Source organism: Mesoplodon mirus, assembly GCF_964341445.2.
Source record: "Mesoplodon mirus genome assembly, chromosome: X".
NCBI lineage: Eukaryota > Metazoa > Chordata > Mammalia > Artiodactyla > Ziphiidae > Mesoplodon > Mesoplodon mirus.
Window position 1 is genome coordinate 26277629 of NC_138981.1, and position 23346 is coordinate 26300974.

General features: G+C 36.8%; 1 pseudogene across 1 annotated transcript in view; it reads right to left on the reverse strand.

Annotated features, from left to right (window-relative positions):
- LOC309796143 (large ribosomal subunit protein eL15-like) overlaps nt 1-20287 on the reverse strand; it is a 118824-nt pseudogene extending 98537 nt beyond the window's left edge. Inside the window, exon 1 of the transcript in view lies at nt 20155-20287. The product of the transcript in view is annotated as a large ribosomal subunit protein eL15-like (transcript). The remainder of the gene's footprint in view (nt 1-20154) is intronic.
- Nucleotides 20288-23346: the final 3059 nt, after the last annotated feature.

Below are 23346 nucleotides of genomic sequence, written 5' to 3' on the forward strand. Positions count from 1 at the left end.
CGAAATAAAAATAATGAAGACATAGGGACCTGTGGATCTATAGCAAGACTCATGTCATTGGACTCCCATGATGAGAGGATAGAGGTTGAGCTGAAAATGGACTTGGAACAATAATACTTGAAAACTTCACAATGTGTCAAATGACATGAACCTACAGATTCAAGAAGCCAGTTCCTAAAAGCATAAACCTGAAACAATCCACACCAAGACACATCAGAATCAAACTTCTGAAAACTAAAGATGAAAAGAAACATGAAAGCAGCAAGAGAGAAATGACACATTACCTATAGGGCAAAAACCATTCAAATGAGATTGAGTTCCTCATCACAAACAATAGAGGCAAGATGGAACTCACACAAAAATTTTCAAGTGCTAAAAGAAAATAACTGGCAGCCCAGAATACTATATAACCAGCAAAAAAATTCTTCAGGAATAAAGTGAAAACCAAGACATCCTCAGATGAAGGAACACTAAAAGAATTGGTTACCAGCAAAATACCCTAAAAACAATGGTTAAAGAAAGCTCTTTAAATAAAAAGGAATAATAAAAGAAGTAATCTTTGGACATCATAAAAGAAGAAAGAATAAGGTAAGAAAGAAAATACATGGGTGAATACAAAAGGCTTTCCTTACTTTTTTGAGTTTTCTAAATTAGGTTGGATTATTGAAGCAAAAATTATAATACTCTCTGACCTGATTTTCAAAGTATGTAGAAAAAAAATTTAATACAACTATATTATAAATGAGGGAGGGTAAAGGATGTAGAAGACATAAGTTTTCACACTTTACTCGAAGTGGTAAAATGATGACACCAGTAGACTGTGATAAGATATGTGTGTATACAGTATGTATCTTTATATTTACATATATATATATAAAGTGTTCAGAGCAATCACTAAAAAGAATGATGCAAACAGATACACTTAAGTACACTTATATATACTACCAAATGTAAAATAGATAGCTAGTGGGAAGCAGCCACACAGCACAGGGAGATCAGCTGAGTGCTTTGTGACCACCTAGAGGGGTGGGATAGGGAGAGTGGGAGGGAGAGGCAAGAGGGAGGAGATATGGGGACATATGTATACATATAGCTGATTCACTTTGTTATAAAGCAGAAACTAACACACCATTGTAAAGCAACTATACTCCAATAAAGATGTTTAAAAAACCCCACTATAGATGAATAAAAACTAAATTCTAAAAACTATTCGAATACCCACAGGGAGGCAGAAAAAGGGAAACAAACAAAAGTAGAGATAATAAGAAAAGAAAGTACATTGAAATCCTAACACTGTCAATAACATTAAATGAAAATGATATATACATGCCAGTTAGAAGACAGACACTGGAAAAGTAAATTTAAAGGCATGACTCAACGGTTTTCTGTCTACAACAAACTCACTTCAAATATAATAATACAGGCAGATTGAAAATACAGTGATTGGAAAAGATATATCATGCCAACAATAACCAAAAGAAAGCAAGAATGGTTATATGAATATCATATAAAGTAGGCTTCAGAACAAAGAAATTTGCCAGAGACAGAGAGGCACATTCTATAATAACAAATGGTCAACTAAACAAGAATATACAGCAATCCTAAATGTGTATGGACCCAATATCAGAGCTGCAAAATATGTGAAGCTAAACTGATACAACTGAAAGAAAAAAACAGATGAATCACAGTCATAGCTGAATACTCTAACATCACACTCTCAACAATTAATAGAACAACTACACAGATTCAGCACAAACACAGAAGAAATCAATGGTACCATTAACCAGGGACTTCACTGGTGCCAGTGGCTAAGACTCCTCGCTCCCAATGCAGGGGGCCTGGGTTCGATCCCTGGTCAGGGAACTAGATCCCACATCCCGCAACTAAGGGCCTGCATGCCGTAATGATCCCGTGTGCTGCAACTTAAAGATCCCGCATGCTGCTATAAAGATCCCTCATGCCGCAACTAAGACCCGACGCAGCCAAATAAATAAAATATTTAAAAAAAACAGTACCATTAACCAAAAGGATCTTATTGGCATTTATAGAACACTGCATCCAACAACAGCAGAGTACAAATTTATTTCAAGTGTCCACAAAACATACATCAAATGACCATAATCTGGGCATAAAACAAATGTTCTTTGACCAAAATGGAATTAAATGGGAAATCAGTAACTAAAACACAACAGGAAAATCTCCAAACAGTTGGGAAAACAAAAACAAACAAACAAAAAACCACACACTTGTAAATAATCCACCAAAGAGAAAAATTTTTTAATTTCATTGAAACAACTGAAAATGAATGTACAGCATTTCAAAATGTATAATAGAAAACAGAAGAGAAAAAAAAAGCAAATAGAAGAGGAGGAATCACTTCTGAATTCACTTCATGGAACCATTATTACCCTAACAACAAAACCAGACTAAGAAGTACAAAAAAAGAGAACTACAAACTAATATCTCTTGAATATAGACATAACATCCTCTAACAAAAATTCAACATTCCTTCATGATAAAAACTCTCAGAAAAATAGCAATATAGGTAAACTTCATAAACTTGATAAACAGTATTCACAAAACACCTAACAGCTAACGTTACACTTAACACTGAAAAACTGAATGCTTTTCCTCTAAGGTCAAGAACCTAGAGATTATCATACTAAGTAAATCAGACAGAGAAAGACAAATATCATATGATATGACTTACATGTGGTATCTAAGAAAATGATATAAATGAACTTATTTACAGAACAGAAACTGACTCAGACTTAGAAAACAAACTTATGATTACCAAAGGGGGAAGGTTGGGGGGAGGGATAAATTAGGAGGTTGGGATTAACATATATACACTACTATATATAAAATAGATAATCAACAAGAACCTACTGTATAGCACAGGGAACTCTACTCAGTACTCTGTAATAACCTATATGGGAAAAGAATCTGAAAAAGAATAGATATATCTATATGTATAACTAAATCACTTTGCTGTACACCTGAAACTAACACAACATTGTAAAGTAAATATACTCCAATATAAAATTTTTTAAAACGTACCGATATTCCATAGGATTGTTGTGAGGATCAAATGAGATAATGCATGGAAAGAGATAGCACCTAGCTCATTGTCAACATCAATGGCAATTGTTATCATCATCATCTTCACTGTCATCATCAAGCTACTTCTCCCATGTTCTGAACTAATTCAGTGGCTAAGGAAACAAGTTGGTGTACTGGTCCCATTACGTACTAGAGAGGTCTGCACTGGATGCCAGGGGTCTCATTTTCCTCCCTGTTTCTCCTGTATTCATCTACTCTCTCCAGGGCTGAACCACTCGCTTCCCAGATGACCTTTGAACCCTGGGTTTTATCCTAGCCTCTCCTCTTCCTTACTCCCTACATCTAATAGACTGCTAATTTTGCCTCCTGAAAATAATCTCTAGTATCTGTACTCTGGGCTCTATTGTTATGGCCCAGACCCTATCTCACAGGCTCAGCAGCTCGTCTCAACTCATATCATTGTCTCCCAGGTGGGCACCTGACTGCAGGGAACTCCAGCTTCAGCCCAACCCCCACACAGCATCAGTGTTATCTTCTAGAATAAAATCATGCCACTTCTTTACTTTAAAAGCTCTGGGGGGCTTCCCTGGTGGCGCAGTGGTTGAGAGTCCCCCACGGGTTCGTGCCCCGGTCCAGGAGGATCCCACATGCCGCGCAGCGGCTGGGCCCGTGAGCCATGGCCGCTGAGCCTGCGCATCCGGAGCCTGTGCTCTGCAACGGGAGAGGCCACGACAGTGAGAGGCCCGCGTACAGCAAAATAAATAAATAAATAAATAAAAATTAAAAAAATATATATATATATACAAAATAATATTCTATATTGTTTAGGGATATATAAATGTGGGAATAAGAAAATGAAAAACATTATTATAAGCACTAAATTCAGGATAATGATACCTCTGCAAAGCAACAGAGTCAAGAAGAAGACAGAGTAATGTAATCTCAGATAATATATGTATTTTAGAAGAACCGATTTCAAAGGCCAGTAGTAGTATTTCCCAGTTAATCAGGTATAATTTAAAAACTTATCTGTGATACACTTTTAGAATTGCATGCAGTTATTAGGATATTTAGATCATGGACAAAAATACACTAACTTTTCTAAAAGAGGAGTTTAGAATTGCCCAATGATTGTAGTTATCTTATAATTTTTACAAATTCCTTCTCAGTTGATTGGACACAGTACTGTTGTTATGGGTCTCGGGTATTCAAGACAGTTACCATATCCTTTCCCACAGCCCCATCCTCGCACACACCTGCATTTTAGGATCATTAATGATATACAGGTAGAAAAATGTGGACAAAGCACAACTGAGTGGTATAATAATGATCCTAGGTAAGATTTATGTTAACCTAGAACTGGTCAGGATCTGCAAATTAAAATGTTTCTATTAGAGCTACTTTAATATTTCATGCATATTTGACTTGAAGATAGAATAAAAATAAGATTTCCTGGGTGGCAGATGGGTTAGTATATCAGCTCATATGGGAACCAAGGCTCTCAAACACGGCTATACATTAACATCATTTGGCAAAGTTTAAAACATACTGATACCCGGGCCTCAGCCCCAGAGAATCTGACTGGAATGGTTTAGGGTAGAGTCTAGGCAATGATATTTGTTAAAAATTTCCCTATGCCTCTAATGTGCAACCAGGAATTGAGGCCCACTTTCTTTGAGCAAAATGGCATGGACATGGCAAGTGTGTCTCCATGAAACCCTGAGAATGAAATTGCAGTTTCAGGATCAATTTAGCACTCTGAGTGGTCACTGTCAACTGCTCAGATTAGCCTGGAAATGGTTTGAAACCTATTTGATACCCCTGCCTGAGAACGTCAGGAGTGCTTTTAGATTGAGGTAAGAAAATTAGGAATATTGGAAGATTCTTATCCCTATATATTCAGGTGTCTAGAATCACCATAAGTATTTTCCTGATACAAATAACGTGAATATTAGGACTAAAAGTAGACATTTTAATGTCAGATAGTTATTTTAATTTCAGAAATCCTAGAAGTACGGTGTTCTAAGAACCTAATTTTGACAGTACTGTTGGATACTTTTTAAAAAATTAAAATGTCTATTAGCTCCTATTTTTTCTATTTCCAAGTCCCTTCATAATCCTTACCAAATGCTTTGCTCTTTAGTGTCTAATATTTTTTAACAGTTAGATGAAGTTTATAAAATGCCCTGTTCTAATACTAGTTTCTGAGAGTGAATTCCCAAATTAAATTCCTGTCCATAATAAAAATAACTTTATGTATTGAGTGATTATGATGTGACAGACATAACCACTGAATATGTATTATCCCATTTAATCTTTATGATATTATAATTATTTGTCTTTACAAATAAGAAAAAATAGACTCAGACTAAATAACTTACATGAGATCACACAGCACGACTCTGAATCTCCTGAGTCTAACCATTTTGATATATGAACACTTTTAAGTTGGTTTTGCAATCTAGCTATGTAATGTAAGCATAGATTGATTGATTCACTAATTACCTAATTACTACAATTCATTTTATTAATTCTCTCAATTATATTTATTGAGTGCCTACTATATGCTAGGCACTTGTTGAGCTCTGGATATACGGTTGTGAACAAAAGAGATGAAGTCCCTGCCCTCATGGACCTGTAGAAACTGAAGTTTCAAGGCAAAGAAACTTGATTAGATGTGTCCAGTCATGTGCAAATGAATCAAAAAGAGAAACAGGTATTAGCTTCTAAGACCCACCGATTAGTTGCTAGGCCATTTTGTCAATTTCAGCAACCTGAGAGCATTGCATTATTCCACCACTCAGTCATGCATCAGCAGGGATGAGGACAGAATATGTAGTTATATGGAATAATAAGGACCTGGCATACTGTAATTATTTCAGAGTAAAGTGATTCAAAAAATAGAACCATTGAAACCTTGGGTAAAAGAAACAAAATCAAGGACAAAAATCCGATTTAAAGGTTAAAAGAAAATACAGGGACAAAAAGATTTTCAAATTGCTTACAACTTTTTTTAGAACTTTAGTTTTGTTCATCTAAATTGATCAAAGTTACTCTGAAGTGACAATGATATAAATTGTATACATATCTCTAATATCAGAAAACAGAGACACAACTAAGCTGGCATGCAGACTGAGCATATGTTTAACTTAGGATGTTAAATTTTTCTAGATGACCATAATCTGAAGAATTCTAAACAGACAGGCTTTAGTTTTTGATTATTCGGGAGAGAAGCTAATCATTTAGAAATAATTTTGTTGCAAATATGTATTTCTCTAGTTTTAAGAACAATAACAAAAAGCACATTCATATAATAGTTGCCAGGATAACTGAATCCTTTGTCTACTTCAATATGGCAATTCCTATTGGCTCATTTTGTTGTAAAATATTTTGTAAGTCATGGAAGCAAATCCAGGAAGAAGGCAAGAAATAATAACATAAAATGTATCACCTTGATTCATATATTTATAAACACTCCTCCTAGGGGAAATACATTGCTGTAATAAAATACTTTGAAAGACATTACATCTGCAATAGGAATAATTCATGAATACAGTTACACACTTAGGTGGGAAAGACTGTGACATATACTGTAATCTTATATTTTTCTCATCAAATGAAGATCTAAATATTTATGAATGAGGATTTTTTCAGCATCTGCTAGTAAATGTGCACCCTAATACATTTTTATTCCTCAAAATTTGAAGAAAAATATTTTAAAAATCTTAGGTAACATTTCTGCAGAGTGAGATCAATTCACTGATACATTAGTCTACGAAGCAAAGTAATCATGCATTATTCAAAGAATTTAGCCACATTCTAAGAGACTTATGTCTCCTCTGTGTTTACATATAAATAACATGATTTATTTTTAGAGTAGTCTGGAAATAAAATTTAAAAGGGTCAATCTTCATTTTAGTAGCTGGAAAGCACTAATTTCCAGATATTCATTTGTTCCTAGAAGAATGTATTGATTACATATTTCGACCCAAACACAGAGTGACAATGTGATGAGCACAAAAACACTGAGGCATTGTCCCCATCTCCAAAAAACTTTTATTGAATAAAATAGATATAGATAAAAAATACAACCGTGCAAAATGCTACATGAAGAAATTATCTAAATTGTATTACATATTACATAATATATATATATTGTACATATATATAGTACATATAATTATATATAAAAATATAATTAATATTATACAAAAGAAGTTTAACTAGAATTAACAAACACAAATAATCTTAACATCTTATAAAAACAATCCTAATAAAATATTTCTTAGTGAAAAAAGCAATTTTTAACATTTAAACATCTAATTAATATTCTGGTTAAGCTATTTGATAACTATGTTTTTAAGTTAATGCTCATAATACAAATATATACGGTGCTTACATTTGTCAGATTCTTCAGGAATAACAATTCCCTAACCTTCAGCCTAGACAAAACTAGCCTTTATACACTCATATCCACCATTGATTTTTTGCTTACAACTAGAAACACTTTTCTCTGAAGCAGCCAGAAATGAGTCACTGGTCAGTTAATCAAAAAAGTACAATACGGAAGAAATAACAACAATAACAACCAACAAATAAATAAAACTATATATGTATATTTATAGGTATATGTGTATCTATATATGTATATATACTTTAAAATGTTCATTTAATGTAAATATCAATATATTTTAATTTACAACTCTTCATTTTAACTTAAAATTAAGTGGTAAATTTTATTTATCACTTTTTTTATGTAGTGCCAAGACTGTCTGATTTTGCGAATGTAAGTTCCACAGTCATATGCATCATCTACACATTCTAGTTTTAGCTAATTTTTTAATTAATAAGGTCGAAACCCAAAGACACTTAAGAAGCACTTTGTATAAAAAATATTTCTAGAATATGATTTTTCCAATCTTTTACAAGTATCTCTTCCACATATTTTAGTAGCTCACATTTATCAAGTGTTAGCAAAAGAATTTGACAGTTTTTATAGACAAAAATCTATTTCAGCACTTGAAATTTTTGTTTGTTTTGTTTATACTGAATTAAATTATACAGTTAAAACAAGTAAAAATGACACAACAAACTTGAGGGGATAAAGTATGACTGACTCTTTGATAAGCAAATAGTTGATGGGGGCAACATTTGAGGGTGTAGTAGACAGTAGACTTGTAGCCATGAGCATTCAGGGTGTCGAGAGTATCTGCCATTACGTTTTATGGAGGTATTGAGGACAATTGCTCAGTCCATTGAATCAATACATAAAACTGCTTAAGAGATTATTGTAAAGTATACCAGGCATTCAGGTAAGGATTTTAAAAGCATTAGTGTATTTAATTCTCATGACAACATGAGAACTCTGTAGGACAGGCATTATGTTCTCATTTTTACAAATGAAGAAACTGAGTCTCAGTGAGGTGAAATACTTTACCTAAAGCTTTCCAGTTAATAAATACCAAAACTAAAACTGGAACCTTGTTCTAGACAGTACTGTCTCTAATATAGCTTTGACTGTTCTGTATAATGATGAATAGTTATCTACTAGTATCTGGCTGGATTAGAAATTCTTTAAGGGCAAGACTCAGTCTTTTTCATTACAGTATCCCCTGTGTCCATATATGTATGTATGCTTTAAATAGATAGACCCACACAATAGATGCATGGGTTCTTTGGGAAAACATTAACTTATTCAGACAGTAACTTGTTAAATTGATCCTTGGTCTAACTGGGGATAGTTTGGAGCAGAATAATTAGTTTGTGTTTCTTGCTTTTTAAAAAACTCCTCTTAACAAATTTTAAGTGTACAATACATTATTGTTGCCTATAGGTGCTAAGTGAAATAAGCCAAACACAAAAAGACAAGTAACTGCAGGATTCCACTTATATGAAGCATCTAAACCATAAATTTAGATGGTTTTAATAAATTTATTTAATAAATTTATAAGTTTTAAAGTCATAAAATCAAAGACTGGAATGGTGGTTACGTGGGGCTAGGGGGAGGGGAAGATGAGGAGCTATTAATTAACAGGCATAAAATTTCACGTCTGTCTCTTGCTTTTTAAATACGGTACATTAGATGGAGAATGTTATCTATTAACATTCTCTAGTTAACTAAGATTTTGCCATTTTAAATTATTATTTACAAGCTTTATTCACTTGTTATTTGTATAATATTTATTAAAAACCCCAAATCAATGGCTTCTTGCATGTAAAATGATCTTTCAGAAAATAAATTTGGTTTATATAATAAAAATGAAATAGTATATAACCTCATCATCTAAAATAATGCTATTTCTGATATAACTTGTTGATTTACTTTTTTTAAATGGAAGCTCAGGTTATGATATAAGGATGGTGATTAGCAGTTATGAAAGTTATGTAGTCAATGTAAATTGTACAAAAGCAATTTTTTTAAAAGATCATTCTATTACAAGGAATCTACTAATGTCGAGTAGCAAAAATGGAGATACCACTAATTAATATTTAATTCTGTTGGGGATGACCCTAAGCAAATTGAACATGCAAAACTCGGGGATTCTTTTGTTTGTTTACTTTTAATAAACAGTAGCCAACAAAATATGTTATATGAATAAGGGCTAGCTACTTCCCTTAAACGGTGTAACCAGGTTATTATGAAATCAAGTCTCAGAACAAGCTCTAGAAACATTTATTAGCAAAGAGGCAAAAATGGTTCATATTACAGCTTATTCTGTAAGCGTGATGAAGTCTCAGCGATCTGTTGTTCTAGGAGTTTGACCTACCCCCCTTACAAGAAATACTGGCTCAACACTGGACAATATCCCAGAAGTAGGACACAGTTACTCTTATGGTCATCATTAAGCAACCAAAATCCTTCTAAACCAAAGGCAGGATACATGATAGTTTACAGACCTAGTCTTTGGCAACATCCCTAACAGTAGAAGCTACAAACCTTGCTGGATTTTTATGTCCTGTTTATTCAAGGGTGGGGAGCATCTTTATACTATTTTAGCCAATTCATATAAAATGAAAGCTTTTAGTTTCACTAATTACCATTCATTTATAACAGGTGCCATGCCAATTAATAAGCTAGCCACTAATTTAACTAATGAAAACCCATTTCTGACATAAAATATGGTGATTAGCAAAATATCTGGATATGATCAAAGACAAAGATAGCTAATCTGTTTGTAATCACTGCCTCTGGAGTGGGGAGGATATTCTCTTTGAAAAAGTGATATCTGACTGTCCCTGGAGTGGAGAGTCCTGGTTAGGATGCATAAACTGTCTATGCGAAATTATTTTTAAGCAAATTACAATTATCATTAAATTTTTTGTACTATTCTTATGAAGTCAGTTCCTAAGAAATGGAAAATAAGAAGGAATAAAGGCAGAAAAAGTAAGCTCTTTTATAGTAACTCTTTTTTGCTTTTTATATAGTTATATTTTCTTTTAAATAAATTTATTTATTTTTGGCATTGCTGCACGCAGGCTTTCTCTAGTTGTAGCCAGCAGGGGCTACTCTTCGTTGAGGTGCGCAGGCTTCTCATTGTTGTGGCTTCTCTTGTTGTGGAGCACGGGCTCTAGGTGTGCAGGCTTCAGTATTTGGAGCACGCAGACTCAGTAGTAGCGGCACGTGGACTCTAGGGCACCCAGGCTCAGTAGTTTTGGCTTGCGGGCTCTAGAGTGCAGGCTCAGTAGTTGTGGCACACAGGCTTAGTTGCTCCGCGGCATGTGGGATCTTCCTGGACCAGGGCTCGAACCCATGTCCCCTGCATTGGCAGGTGGATTTTCAACCACTGCACCACCAGGGAAGCCCTATAGTTATATTTTTAATGTAGACCTAATGCATTAATTCACAATATTGTTGACTTAACAGTAATATTCCTCTGTCTGGGACCAGCTGCATGATATTTGATGGGATACACTGAATGGAGTGGTGAGGGAGGAGATAGCTGCTATTTAGAGAGTCTAATCAGTTAAGTCATATTCTGGAGGTTAATGGGCAATATATGTCTCTGTCTCAGCCCTGACAATTTGGCTTATTCAAACCACTACCCTTTTAATATTTGTTCAATTTTTTACTTGGAGGACAAGTTTATTGTTGTGTTCAAGGGTCAGAAGAAGGGCAAATCTGCTTGCCAAAAAAGCCCACAACAAACAAACCCCTGCCTGTAAATTACCCTGCTGCACTCACTAACATCAGTCAGATCACTGTTTACTAAGAGACTAGAACCAATGAACAATACAGCGATTCTCTGTTGTTACTTTTAAAAGTCCCTTACAGAATGTTGAGAAAAAGGAACCCTTGTATATTATTAGTGGGAATGTAAATTGATACAGCAATTATGGAAAACTGTATGAAGGTTCCTGAAAAAGTTAAAAATAGAACTACCATATGATCAAGCAATCCCACTTCTGAGTATACATTCAAGGGAAAGAAAATCACTATCTGCAGTGATATGTGCACTTTCATGTTCACAGCAGCATTAGTCACAATAGCCAAGATACAGAAACAAACTAAGAGTCTGTCAAGAGATGAATGTGTAAAGAAAATGTGGCATATATATACAATGGAATATTATGTAGCCTTTAAAAAGAAGGAAATCCTGCCATTTGTGACAATATGGATGAACCAGGGAACGTTATGCTAAATGAAATAAGTCAAACACAGAAAGAGAAACACTGTATGACATAATCTCACTTATATGTGGAATCTAAAAAAAAAATGTTGGGGCCTCCCTGGTGGCGCAGTGGTTGAGAGTCCGCCTGCCGATGCAGGGGATACGGGTTCATGCCCCGGTCTGGGAGGATCCCATATGCCGCGGAGCGGCTGGGCCCGTGAGCCATGGCCGCTGGGCCTGCGCGTCCGGAGCCTGTGCTCCGCAACGGGAGAGGCCACAACAGTGAGAGGCCCGCATACCGCAAAAAAAAAAAAAAAAAAAAAGAAAAAAAAAAATGTTGAACTCATAACAGAGTAGAAGGGTGATTACCAGAGGCTGAGGAGCTGGGGGAAAGGGGAGATATTAATCAAAGGGCACAAACTCCCAATTGTAAGATGAATAAGTTCTAGAGACCTAATATATAGTATGTATAGTACGGTGACTGCAGTTAATAATAATATATTATATACTTGAAATTTGCTAAGCGAGTAGATGTTAAGTGTTCTCACTACAGAAAAAAATGATAACTTTATGAAGTGATGGATATGTTATTTAGCTTCACTGTGGTAATAATCATTTCACAATGTGTATCAAAACATTACATTGTACTCCTTAAATATATACAATTTTAATTTATCAATCATTCCTCATTAAAGCTGGAAAAAATAAGGATATTAAATGAAGGAAGATGAAAGAAAAGCCTGCTGTCCCCTTATAGCTATCTCACCCAAGTGATGCTAAAATAAAATATGCCCTATAATTGTACTCAGTATATTTCCAAAGAGGAGTTCCGGAAAATACATTTTCTCCAATTTTTTACATTTTCATTGACATTTTAGATTCTCTTTGTAATAGATTTTTTTGCTGAGCACCTTTATGTTTAGCTTAACTCAATTCAGCTCCAAATATATATATGTATAACATTCATATATTTTGCATGTATAGGATTTTTTAGTCAGTCATGGGGCATACAATAATAAAATACAGATACACACACACACACACACACATTTTTTCTTCCAGAAAGTAAAATAATACACCTCAGATTTTAGCAATTATTGAATATTCGTGGGAGTCTTATGGGGGTTTATTCTTTAATTTGAAACATGACTTTTTAAAGGATTTGGCCTTTCTACTGAGAATGCAGGGATGCTATGTTATGGTGCTGAAATTATTAATGTGCATAAATATTCCTTTTCTCCTTTTCTTTGAGGCACATGAGAGCATTCTATTTCCTTCTTCACCCTTTGAAAGTAGGTGTGGCCATGTGACTATTTCAGTCAATGAGTCATAGGCAGAATGACACATGTCACTTCAGGGCTTGAGCATTTAAGTGCTGGTGCAAGACCCTCCAGGACTGCTCCTCCTCTGACATGACAAGCAGGGGAGCACGTGTGAATTGCGAGACCCCATCAGCCTAGGTCTCTAACTATCTACAATTAACATAGCTCCTCTACCAACCTGAGTGGTACATTAGCATGTACAAGAAATAAACCTTTGTTTTTTCAAACTGAGGTTGAAAAAACAAATGAACACAAAAAGCAGCGTAAGCAATAACAACAAGAAAACCAGAACATAACCGAGTTGAACTATCCAGTACTTGCCCTTTAATAAAAAACAGAAAACTCCTTTTTCTAGGTAGAGAGGAATTGCCTAACTATATAATATTATTTTAAAGACTATTTTCTGTAGCTGAAATAATTTCTCAATTAAATCAAAGGGGCTAAATGTTAGCAGAATGCTGGTTATTTCATAAACTAGTTCTCTGCATACATTCAGCAAGCTGTGGCGATTTAAAGGTTGTATCTTCATAGAAATGAGACAGTGCTAGAACATCAAAAGAAAATGACCACAAATGTTTGAGCCAATCATAGGGCACAATAATAGAAATATTATATATCATCTTACAGTTCTTTTAGCTGTGCCACACTGATTGAGAACTAAATTAAAATTATTAACTGCATTACAAAATCCCTAATCAAGAGGTAATATGAGCAACCAAAATGTATATTAAAATTTACTTAGTTCACTTATTATATACTTTGATTTTTCTTGGTAAAAGTTATTCTTATTTGTCTGCGTTAAAAGGAATTATACAGAAATGTGAAGGTTTATTTTTTCCTTAATTCTTATCATTAAGATAACATTAATGTGATTTTAGACCAAACATTAATTACTGCTGAATATGATAAATTATTTCTTCTCTCTCCTACGACCTCCTTTCTGTCTATTCTATCTCTACACTTCAGAAGCTCTAGGATTCATCTACTCAGAACACTCTACCAACTCCTGCACCCCTGCTTTTTAACCAGTGAAAACTAATAAAGACCTAAGGAAAAACAGAAAGTGAGTGACTAATACAAATTCCACTCTGTATACTGCTCACTTATAATGCTATCATTATAATCTAAGAAGTTAAAATAATATGACACTTTAACCTCTAAGTTAATCAATTTAAGAGAATACTGGGAGTTCTATTTTCAAGAGATTGATTGAAATCAAACCTCTGGGCTGGTATAAGAATAATTAACAAATGGTTTTAGGTTCCAGAGCAATAGTTATCTATATACAAGTTATCAGCAGCCGATTGGCTCCAATTATTCCTTCAGACATCTAAGAGAGACAAACCATAGACACAAAAAGCTCTTGCTCATTTGCATATTCATAATACCTCAGTGAATCACCAGGACTGGCACTGATGTTGCCTGAATATTAATGCAGAGCCAACAGCTGAGTTGAAGGGCAAAGCAATATATAGAAACAAACAGCAATTTCCCTCTGGAATTCACAAATTAACTTAATGGTGGACAGTTTTTAAAAACCAGTTTATTATTATTATTATTACATTCCTTACTACAAGATTATTCCCCATTTCTTAGAATATCTAGTCAGATCAGTGCAGGATTACAGTACTTTTTTTTTTTTTTTGTATTTTAAACCAGATTTGATCACGCAGTCTTCCTTTACACCATAAACCACAAACTACTCAAGCTTACATGCTAAATATCTATGCAGTATGCACTCCAAAGAAGAGGCATCCAAGTCATACACTGCATCCAGCTGAAGGACATTCTATTTTTATATGCTTTTAAAAGCTTCAAATTTGTGAGCAGTTAAAAGTTCAGAGAGTTAAGTGCCTTTGCCTTCGATTCTTCTCCCTGCTCTGCCCTTTAATTTCTTGTATAAACCTCCGTCTCCTGACCCCACCCTTTGCCACAGCTCAAATGGATGTTGCTGCCTTGGCTTCTGCAGAGTCACAGCTTGAGGCTTCCGGAAGAAATGATGCAATTCCTTCCATGAGGTACAGCAGAATATTTGTGGAAGAGTATGTAGGAGGGAGAGATGTATTTGAGGTTTGCATGTGTGATGTATTTGTAGCATCGGCATTACATTTATACATCTTTGATCACAAGATTGTTTATTATAGGATTCTATTTTGCTTGGAGAAGTGGCAGATTAGACAAAACTCTCCCGAGCATTTGCATTTCCTTTTCCTGAAGAAGGTGCTGTCTGCCAACAGTGGTTTCAGAAATAAACATGAGTAGATAAAATAGTATCTCTTTAAAGACAACCTCAGGTTTAGAAAACAGAGTTCTGTACCTTACTGATTATCATACTGCTTTGCTTTATTTATTTTTATTTGGCTTCTATTTCAAATGATAGTAAATAATAACCACAGCAATAGCTAATCTATATTAATCACATACTGTATCAGTCAATTTTTGTTTCATTAACAAACTGCCTCTAAAATCAGTGGCTTAAAGCAATAAACTATTACTGTGTATGTGCCTGTGGGTTGCCTGGGGTTTGGCTCATCTCGGGGTAGCCTCAGTTTGACATTTCTGTTCAAAGTTCTGTTCTGTGGCACCCAGGGTGGCCCTACTTCGCACTGCAGATCTATGAGTTGTTTGGGGTGACTGTTCCATTTTTCAATCCTCCTTAGACCTATAGGCCAACCAGATAATATTCTACTCATGGTGTTAGCAGAGGCACAAGGGTACAGACAGAATATATGAGCTTTCAAGGCTTAGGATAAGATCCAGAACACTCACTACCTCTTTATTCTATTAGTCAAAGCCAAGCATCAGGAAAATATACATTATCTCTTTGGTGGAAAAGACTGAAAAGTCACATGACAAAAGGAGGGGTGAAAATTTTAAACCAATAATGCAATCTACTACACACACTATGGCCCAGGCTCCCTTGTTAGCATGCTATATATATCATTTCATTGATTCTTCAGTGTAGTCCCGTGTATTACTGCCATCATTATTTTACAAACAAGAAATTGAGATTCAGAGAGGTTAAGTAACTTGTTTAGGACCATACTGCCAGCAAGTGATAAAGCAATGACTGACATCTAAGCAATTCTTAAACACTATGCAGTTTTTCTCAAATGTTCCATCCTACCTGGTTTCAAAGAATATTTCTATATTTAATACAGAGATTATAAAGATATGAGACATAATGTTTGGTCATCAATATAATGATAATGAGTAAGGATAGAGCATAACAAAAATTCTACTGGGATAATACTATTCATTTCTAAGTCATCTCATTCTTCAAATTTATTTATACATGAGACAGAATAAGGATAATGTCCTCAGTAGGGAAGAACCACAGGCATATTAATAAATTAAACTTTCATTTATGGTTCTTTTGTGATCAATGATTATTCCTTAGAACAAGAAAGACCTTCTTCTTTGACTACAAACACTACATATAAAAATTGTAACTGATTGTATTTTATAAAAAATGTGCACCAAACAAATAGTTTTATAGATTCAAATATCATTCATCAAAAACCACAAATGGCTATAATAATGGCAGAGAACTTTATTGAATGGAAAGTAATTGTTCCACTGCCAGTAGAAATGTAAGTACACTCATAATTGAAGTATTTTCTAATTGTCTTCTTGGCAATCAATAGCAAAATGGTTTTAGAATATGTTTATATTTGCACTGCTTTCTTGATTTTTCATATTTTCATTTGTTGTCAAACAGTCGTTTTCAGAAACCTGAAGAGGTTTAGATGAATCAAAAAAGTCAGCATATACCACAGGACTCAGTGATAATTCCATATTGTTTTCATACTGTTCCTCATTGTATAAGGCATGGCTTAGTAAATACCACAAATTGTTAAAAGAGCTTAATTTGCTGGAATAAACATGAACACAATTGGGCAAAATTAAATAAGATGGACTCTGACATAAATCCAACCTCCACGTTGCAAGATTTCTCCCAAGGGTTAAGCCATACACAGAGACAGATTTTATATGGGAGTAAGATTAGCATTCATGGAAATTGGAATACTAAAATACTGAAATGAATGTCTATGTGTAGCTTGTGAAATATTTAATATATAGAACCCTTGTCTCAGACACTATTATGTTATTCAAGATTAATAGTTGTACTGAATCTCACACTTGGTCTACTTCCTTTACTTCATACCAAAAACATTTCAGAATCTCATTAAGAGCAGACTGGAAGCTAGGAAGCTGAGAGCATTTATGAGTGTGTTTATTCTGAGGGAAGTGCATGGTATATGATAAATATTCAATTATTATTTTTGAACAATGCAGTATTATGAGCTTTTACACCACTGGATTTGAAAGAAAAGTGGGTTCTTAATAGTTGAATGACCTCAATCAAGTTATTTAACACTGCAAAGGTCAGTTTTGTTTTTATCCATAAAAATGGGGATAAAAATCTACCAATGTCATAAAGTTGTTTAGAGGAGGAAATTAAAACATTTATTTATAACCAAATTTCCCCAACCTTTATTAACTAATGAGTTAAAATGGAATCCTATTATTAACTCAGAACTTAATCATTCTGGCCCCCACCTGCTGAGGCAGAATTTCAGTCCCTTCCTGCTAGATCTTTCCATGTTACATTTGTATGTCCCCAGTGAGGGTCTCAAATGTACTCATGAGAAGCCCTCTTCCATTTCTCAACCTCAGACCTTTTCACTGATGCTCATGGCCTGCAACAGCACTTGAGAATCAACTCTTCCCCAGCAGGCTGAAGCTGCCACTCAGTCCTCCGGGAAATGTTGATACTGAACCCTATCTTGCTATCTCTTGTACCTGATGTCACAGCATCTCTGAGTATCCAAAGGACATTGCATTCTCTGGGGTCCTCATTGAGTTGAAGCTCTTATGTATTCAATGCACAAGTAGAAGGATCATCCTTGCCCTTCAGCCTGTAGCCCCTCTCTCTCTAAAGGTCAATTACAAATCAAGGAGAGTCAATATCTGAGACAGAAATCATGCTACTGCAGCATCTGGTCAGGTGAATTCATACACACACACACACAAATACACACCCCGCCTCCAACCTTCTCAAGTCTTCTCCTTTAGGATGGATTTTAGCATACATAAGAAGAGGAAATTCATATTTTGCTGCCAATCACAACATTTGGAATGGAGTACTTGGGGAGATAAGACCCTGTGTTGGCAGGGTTTTGCATACCTAGTATATCATGGCTCACCATTAATATGGACTCCATCATCTAGAATGGCACCTTTAAGATTTTTCTGAATCTGAACCATTAGAGCATCTCCAGAGATCACAATTTATTTGGTCCGGGATGAGTTGCTGGCATAGGTAATTTCTAAAAATTCCTTAGATACTCCTAATGTGTTCAGGTTTAAGAACCACTGCTTCAGAGAATCTGCTGAAAACATATTTTACCAGATAAAATGTGCATTTGACCTTGTTTATAACATTAGTAAAATGGCAGGTGTCTGTGAGCACCCTGAAATAGTTTAAGGATAACTGACTTAGAGCCAGTAGGTTGGATTGTTTCTCCATATGAGGGAGTAGCCATGCAGGGAAGGCTGCTAGAAGAGATATTAATGAGGCTATGTCCCAGAATGAAGCAATAATCAGTTTCAACTAATACAATTTTTTTCCTGTTTATCTGTGTTTTCCCAATGTTCCTGGTATTATGCTATCTTGCTGTAGGTGATTAATAATTATTGAAATTCATATTAGTACCAAAATTCAGGAAAATATTTAGATACATTAAATTAGAACGAGAATAATAAAAAGAGATTTAAAAGTGCTTCACTTCTGGGAAAGTAGAATGACCAAGTTTCACTGACCTGCCAATTAACATTGAAAAGAAATCTATGTCCTAGATCTAGAGAAATGTTAATAACCACTTCTCATATAATAGAGGACAATATCAGTGAGAAATGTTTCATTTACGGTGTGGCAAGAGAGTCACAGAAATACTGTGTAAGTTTTGTTTAAAAAACCACCTCCTGGGATGTCTGGAAACTTACATGAGACTCAGTTTTTATTACACTGTAATAAAATTGGCAAGGGTGTTTTCTAGCTAAGATAAGGTGGGAAAATAAAATTGCAATTAAGACCAATCATGGAAATGTTTTGATTATACCAGAAATAGAATGAATGAATATTTTTAAATTTTGGTAACTCCAAAATCAATTGCAAGAAATATTTAAGATACTTGGAGCTAGATTTTATGACGCATTCTGGGGATTTTGACTATTACCATGATAGGCCAAAGAGAGGTGCCAAAAGTGAAGAAGTGAGAGAGGGAGAGGAGGGAGGAGAGAAAGAGAGAAAGTTAATTTAACATGTTTCAATATTTGCCTCTGTAGGGAAGCAGGTGTATAAATAATTTTATAAGGAACTCTATGGATAAATATGAAGTAAAATGGCTTTTATAAAATATCAAAACAAAAAAGATTAGTCTATTGTCAGGAAGAATATATATATATATATATACACATAAAATGAAATATGGATAATTTAAAAAATTTTTTTCTCAGTATTACCATCTAGAGGTAACCACTCTGAAGAAATACATATACATATATTCAGTATATATGTATATATATACATATATGACATTTTCTACACACATACACACACTTTTCTTTCAAAAGTGAGATAATGTTATCTATTTTAATTTGTAATTGTTTTCATTTAATATATTATTTAAAACATTCATTGCCATTAAATATGTTCCACAGCATCACCTTAAAGACAGCATAGTATTATGTAGTTGTGGCACTGACTCATAATCATAAGCAGTACCGAAGCGAATATTCTTTGTGCACAAAACTGTTATCTAGGGAAATTCCTAGATGTGGAAGTACCGGATCAAAATAAGCAATTTAAAATGTCAGTTCAAAACACTTGTGAAACTGTGGCCAAATACCTTACTAAATGGTTATATGAATTTACAATCTGTCTGAGGTATATATGAGTTTTTAAGAGAGATTACTCCTAACACTGTTACAGAAAATAAGAAGAAATTGATCTGATGCACAGAAATTCAGTGTCCTTCTCATGTGCTTCTGTCACCGGCAAAGCCCACTGGGGTCCCCGGGAAAAATAAGATGGGAATCTAGATGAGAAGATACGGCCTAACCTCTTCTTTTGTGCTTAGTCTAGTTTTACTTGCCTATAGGAGGGTCATGTGTAGGGGCCTTGCACCTAACATGTTGGATCAGAGTTCTGAGAACCACGCTGCAGACACCACAATCGGGCTGGGGGGTGGGGGGGTGGGGCGTGTGCAAAAGTGCTGCATATGACATCTCAATTGAAGATGGCAACAGTGTACCAAGTGTGGAGATGCTGCATCCAGCACCTTGATCTGGAGCACTGTGAACAACACGACTGTGCCCAACCTGCAAGGACTCCACTCCTCCCTCTGCCACTGATGAAAACCCTATAATGCAGGCCTGTTAGGGAGAGGGTGTGCTTTAAGGCATGAGCTCAGACCTCTCCATTCTTTGATCAAAGAATGAAACTTTCCTTTGCTTCTGAATCAAACTTGGTCTTGTTCTACTGGCTCGAGTGACACCAGGCAGGAGGACCCTTGTTGGGGTCCAGCTTGAAAGGGTCAGTAACAAATTTCGGTGACCATGAAGCAACAGACCATGGCCTTTTTGCCTGTATCTATCCACTAGACTGCCGTGGGAGGACAGCGGAGGCTTTGGGAGGTTCACGTGAAGATGGCTGACTCTGGTCTTTGAGGACACTCTGACGGGTTGCTTTGATTTGGCAGCCTTTGCCAAATCAAAGCAACTCTGCCCAGCAACCTGATACCTGGGTGGGGTGCACACACAGCGTAGCCCCCAGAGTAATCTGGACTGCACGCCCTTGAGGGGATCATACTCTGGCATCCTTGGGGATCAGAGCCTGAAACTCAGTGCCTATCTGCCCGCTGCCTCTGGCTGGCCTTCCCTCGGTACCGGACGCCTGGGGACGGTGAGGATCTGTGGACTAGAGGGAACCACGGCAGTCTTGTCCGCTGTCTCACCAGTAGTGCTGACCTCTTGACCCCTGTACAAGGCAGTAGTGACCGTACCAGGGCTTTTTGCCCTCCTCCAGGGGTCAACAGTAGCATTCTCCGTAGTCACATTCAGTGTGGTAAAGGAAAGTGGGCAGCCCCGTGAGCCAAGAGGTGAGACCAGAACAAGGCCCAGGTAATAAGGACCACCTGACAAAACAGAATGAGGATGCTCGATCTGAGTTCAGGAAAAGGCACCGAAGACGCCCAAATGTGAAAGGGTCCCAAGGTAGGTATGCGACCGGGGTCTTGATCTCTTCTGGTCAGTGCTAGTTTGTCTGAACTGGGCTGGGGAGCCCCGTGAGCCACTCACAAGACCATTACTGGGAAGCCCTGTGAGCTGCTGGCAAGAACAGGAAACACCCACTGCCCGACCTCTCCTCCCCACTCTGCTTGGGAGGCGAACCTTGGGTGATTCTTTACCGACTGAGGTTCCACGGGCTCTCCTCCCGGTATCTGCACAGAACACCAGCTACTCCAGTGATCTGGTGAGTACCCTGTGGGACTCCCTCGTGCTTTTAGATCTCACCTGGTGGGAAGTCAGAAAACTCCTTTCGGCCGAAAGGAGGAAAGACAAGAGCCCTGCCTCAGACAGCTGTGCCACTCCCTAAGGGACCAAGGTGGTCAGGAAGTGACATGGCTAAGCTGCTCTGGCCCAGAGGCAGGCCTGTCCAAACCCCTGTGGGACATTCTGACTGAGGAGAGACTAACTATCCCAAGCACAGCCCATTACACATTCAAGGGGGACCCCCAGTTATAACAGAGTCCATGCTATTTGGATGCCTCCTAGTTTTTTTCTCTTGAGGAATCCATCAACAGTTTGGGGCTGGTTCCAAATTTCCCAAACCAGAAATCTCATTTGGATCAAATCTTGTGGCATTTGTGTGCCAACAAATCACTCCAACCACCCCCCTCAGTAGTTGGCAACAAATCCAAAACAGAACATCTAAGGTATGGGGAACCAAACGTCCACCATACCTAAGGATAGCCCATTAGGGTGCATCCTGCAGATGGGAATTTTTCAGGTGTCACCCCCTGACCGAAAACATTTAATCTTCCTATGTAATACAGCCTGCCTCCAATACCGGCTGGAAGATGGGGAAATTTGGCCCATCAGTGGGCCTTTTAATTAGAACACCATTTTACAATTGGACCTGCTATGCCAGAGACAAAAGAAATGGGATGAAATTCCCTATGTCCAGTTTTTTATGGCCTTGTATCAGAACAAAAGCCTTCAAAAGGGATGTGGGCTCTCTTCCACTGATGTAATACCAGTCCTTCACTCTCCCCTTGAGAACCTCCTTGATCCCCTCTCTAGCCCTTCTACTGCTCCTTCCCTACCCCCTTCCTTCATATGTCCTGATTTGGGCCACAGGCCCGAGGGGCCCCCTCCATACCAGCCCCACCCCCCCAGATCCCAGTTCAGCAAGTACACAAAGCAGAACTAATTACCAGCCAGGGTCCAACAACCCACCAGGAAAAGTACTCCCTTTGAGGCAGGTCCCCAGTGGAGAAGGATTCATCCAGGTATATGCATCCCATTTACCACTTCTGATCTGTATAACTGGAAAACTCATAGTAAAGGGGTTGAGGGAAGATCCGGAAGTGTTCCTGAATCTAATTAGGGGAAGCTTGCAGATCCATGACCCCACCTGGCTAACATCTAGAGCCTCCTCAATGTACTCCTAACAGGAAGAAAAGGCCACGGTCTTTTCAGAAGCCTGAGACGAAGCAGACAAAGAGAAAGAGAAACAGCGCAGATCATGCTATTTTCAGACCGGGGAGTCAAGTAGTCCCAGATAACAAACCCAACTGGGACCACCGAGACAAAGGGGAAGGGGGTGTAAGACAGAGGCTGACCCATTATAAAAATATGATCCTAAAGGGAATCCAGGCAGCAGGAAAGAAACCTGTCAAGTGGAATAGGATAAAGGAATCAATCAGGAGCCAACAGAAAACACTTCTGCATTCCTAGAGCCTCAGGGGATGCCTCCAAATCTATACTATCACCGAACATGAGTTAGTGGAAGGGAAGGCAATCCTGAGGTCCTATTTCATTTCCCAAAGTGCCCCCGACATTAGGCATAAACTTCAGAAACTGGAAATAGAACCAGATACCCCTACCTTTTGCCTGGTTAAGGCTGCCTACTGGGTGTTTAATAACTGAAATATAGAGGAGAAAAAGTCAGAGGATAAAAAGGCCCAGAGACCCAACTACTGGCTGTTGCCGTCCAATGTCAACTGGTCAGCACAAGAATCTGGACTAACTGCCCACGGAGACTCTTGACTCTGGTGAGTGAC